Genomic DNA, 4275 nt, shown 5'->3' on the forward strand with positions numbered 1-4275 from the left:
TCAGAAATATCCACCGCCTGTGAGCTCACGATGAATAGTCTTCTCCTCCTCGGGCCTGGAGGAGATGACAAGTGTGTCCCGAGAAAGAATTCTTCATTTAGGTCCTTCACCCATAGCATTAACAATCTTCTTTAAGCTCTGAGCTCTAGTGAACTCCCAACACCTTATTCTTTATTAAAGTGGCTCCTTAAAATCACTGACCTTGGGGCGCCTGGGTGGCTCAGTTGGTTAAGCGACTGCCTTCGGCTCAGGTCATGATCTCAGGGTCCTGGGATCGAGCCCCGCATGGGGCTCCCTGCTCGGCGGGAAGCCTGCTTCTCTCTTTCCCACTTCCCCTGCTTGTGTTCCCTCTCTTGCTGTCTCTCTCTCTGTCAAATAAATAAATAAAATCTTAAAAAAAAAATCACTGACCTTGATTTCTCACCCTTCTCTTAGCACAGAGCAGGGGGCACTGCTAAGTGTTTTGTTTCCTTGCTTTGCTGAAGTTCACTGTGACTTTCTCATGCATTTGTACCTCTTACAATTCGGATCAATGGTGTCACAAAAAAGGACAGTCTGTATAAGGAAGAACACTATTTACAGTTGGAAATATGACTTTACCTACTGCAATTTTACTTAGCTTGAAAATGTGGTATTGCCCTTCTCTTTACATGCTTTTTCCTCTGGAGCCTTTATACCTTCAATGGAGACTCTCCTTGGATTAAAAGGACACAGTTATCCTAGGTGACAGGTATTCTGCTTAGATACTCAATTTTGACTCCCCTCTCTTGCTTTCTAAGAGAAAAGAGAACCAGTTTTATTTGGGGTGTCAATGTCCTGAAATAAAAATATTTATTTTCCCTGCTCTCCTTCCAGTGAGGTGTGGCCATGTGGCACAGTTGGGGTCAAAAGATAACGGCAGATTTACGTAGAGAGAGCTTTCTTTCCTGAATTAATGTCTGGATTGGAAAAAGCACATTGAACTTTGATTTTCATTTCTTTTTCTGCCTGGAATTTGGACATGGTGCTCAGAGATGGAACGTCTGTCTCACAATGAGGAGGATGCATGCCACGTGTCAGGAAGAGCAGAGGCCACCAGAAGGCACCGTGTCCCTGATGGCGACCGGGAGCTGTGGAAGGAGCCTGAACTTCCTGCTTCCAGACTTCTTACAAGAGGCAGCCTAGCTTGTTAGATTTGCTGTACATCACAGCCAAAGACATTCCTAATTTAGACATTCTGCCTGAACCAAATGCCCGTTTGGCTCCAAATAAAACCACAGTCCTGCCAAATAAAGTCAGACAGAGAAAACTCCATGATAGACCTAGTGAATATTCGAGAGTTGAAATCATGTACAGGGAGGTTTTCATGGTCAGGATAATTGTAGTTTTTCTAAGGTTTTGAATGGCAACTCTTAGCTAAACCCAATGCAACCAGAACACATCCCTCTCATGCTACACAGCGGAATTTATACAGAAAAGAAAGACACATTTGGGGCAACAGTTGCATCTCCAAAAGAATCATAGAAAGCATTTGAGCTTTTAGAAGTGGACTGCTTTGTAATTGGCTCTAGGTCAGAAATTTTTAGCAAACTGCTTGGTTTATCAGATTGAGTTCCCTTACCGTAAGACAAATAACATGCAGGGTTTGGAGGAAGTTGGTGGCTTTCATAAAGGAAGTCAGTATACTTTTGAGAATTGCCCTCCAATGCTAGTAGCAGACAATAGGAGAAAAGCTGTAGAGCACAAGATGGCTGGAATTCCTTCCACAATAAGAAGGCCAGAGGGAGGTAGTAGATGGGGGTGTGGGGGCCCTGAGCTTCAGAGGCCGAGGAGCCTTCCATCCTCCTGCTCTGGGCTTCTTAGCAATCTTCTGTTCTCAGCATCCTTCTCAAAACTCAGGGGGTGCTGAGTTGCTATCATGATGTGAGGACTCCATGTAGGAGGTAAGAAGTTGTGGGGGTGGCACAAAAAATCCATAGCTCTTTTTTTAAAAATTTTTTATTGTTATGTTAATCACCATACATTACATCATTAGTTTTTGAGGTAGTGTTCCATGATTCATTGTTTGCGTATAACACCCAGTGCTCCATACAGAACGTGCCCTCTTTAATACCCATCACCAGGCTAACCCATCCTCCCACCCCCCTCCCCTCTAGAACCCTCAGTTTGTTTTTCAGAGTGCATCGTCTCTCATGGTTCGTCTCCCACTCCGATTTCCCCCCCTTTATCCTTCCCCTCCTGCTATCTTCTTCCTCTTTTTTTTTTTTTTCTTAACGTATATTGCATTATTTGTTTCAGAGGTACAGATCTGTGATTCAACAGTCTTGCACAATTCACAGCGCTCACCAGAGCACATACCCTCCCCAGTGTCTACCACCCAGCCACCCCATCCCTCCTACCCCACCCCCCACTCCAGCAACCCTCAGTTTGTTTCCTGAGATTAAGAATTCCTCATATCAGTGAGGTCATATGCAGAGAAAGACATGTATCATATGACCTCACTGATACGAGGAATTCTTAATCTCATAGCTCTTTTAAAGAGCTTTCACTTCAAAAAAGTTCCACCCAGCAATTTCTATTTATATCTCACTGGCCAGTCCTGGGTCCCATGCACACTAATTATAAAGGAAGTTGGAAAATATAATCCTTTGGCAGGATACCATTGTTATGAATAAATTAGGGTTCCCTAAGGAAGAAGGCATATTGAGTAAGCTGGTAGCAATTCCTTCACAGACCACTCCTTGGCCCCCACTCCCTTGGGCACTATTCTCTGTGGCTTCTGGTTTGCCCTTCGTGGAGTAAAACCTCACCCCAAACCCTCCTTCACCTTTCTACCATGTCTGTCACCAGGGTGGGCACTGGAGACTCCTCTGCCCTTGGGCTGCGCAGTTTAGTAGCTCACTTCCTGCAGGTGCAGATTTGGGCTGGGAGTTCCTGGGGTTGATCATTAATAGGCTGTTAATGGATAAGCTTGGGTTTTTTGGACATACGATTCCTCAAAAACATAATCAGCTTCCGGTCATTTTGCTTCCAATCAACCTTTTTGCGTAGGTAATCACAGCCAAAGGCCTTGCCCAGACACATTTTTAATGATAGATTCTATTATTTTAATAGATATCAGGCAGCCAGATTTTCTCTTTTTTTTTCTTTCAGCATTGTAAGGCTTGTCTTCCAAGCATTGGTGCTACCCAGTGAAACATAATGATTTGCACCTCAGACTCCAAGCAGAATTTAAACTCTGCCTGCCAAAAAAAGTTTAAGTGATCCTCACCCAAGTAAGTAGGGAAGGTTGGCAGGGAGATGGCAGAGAAAAAAAAAATCTGAAAGTACTCAGAAAAGAAATACATTTAAGTAAAAGTATTACAGACCACAGAAATGTAAGCCTGGTTCCTTTAGAATTGGAAGTAGGCAAAACCTTCTAAAGAAATTGATTGGGGTAGACAGAATAATGCCCACACCTCCAAAGATGGCCGATGTTCTCATCCCCAGAACCTGTGGATACGTCATGTTACATGGCAGGGGGCAATGAAGGAAGGTTTCAGATGGAATTAAGTTGGCCATCAGCTGTCAACACAGAGAGATTATCTTGTATCATCCTGGTGGACCCTATTTACACAGGGTCCTCAAATGGGGAAGAAGGAGGCAGAAGGGTCAAGAAGAGAAAGATGACATCATGAGAAAGACCTGGTTGGCCATTGCTGGCTTTAAGATGAGAAGAGGCTGTGAGCCAAGGAAGGCAGGCAACCTCTAGAAGCTGGAAAAGGCAAGAGAATTGATTCTACCCTTATACCTCCGGGAGGGACCTCAGTGTTCGCATACCTTGATTTTAGCCCAGTGAGACCCATTTTGAACTTCTGACTTCTGGAATCATAAGATAGTAAATTTCTGTTGCTTTAAGCCACTAAGTCTGTGGTAATTTGTTACAGTGACAAATGGAAACCAATACGTTGATTTATAAAAACTCAACAGTTAGAACCATCTTTGAATTCTTGCAGATTCAAGGCAAGAAGCAGACTTCCCAGGAGAGATAAAGTGGACTGAGATCAGTGTAGGATGCATGGACAGGGATAAATATGAGATCAGAGCAGAGGTTAGTCTGCAAGCCTCACTCGTGAGGGGTTGTTACTAGCTTCTGAGTGAAGTGGACTGAGTGACTTGTGTCTATTAAGGTATGTTACACGTATGTGTGATGTTGATAGTTTTTTAAATTTAAGTTTTATAATTGATAAACCAATATCGACATATTATTATGAACTAAAATGCATACTTTGTTTGTATTTCCTTAGTTTTTACTTA

This window comes from Neomonachus schauinslandi, chromosome 6 (genome assembly GCF_002201575.2).
Source record: "Neomonachus schauinslandi chromosome 6, ASM220157v2, whole genome shotgun sequence".
In the NCBI taxonomy this organism is placed as follows: domain Eukaryota; kingdom Metazoa; phylum Chordata; class Mammalia; order Carnivora; family Phocidae; genus Neomonachus; species Neomonachus schauinslandi.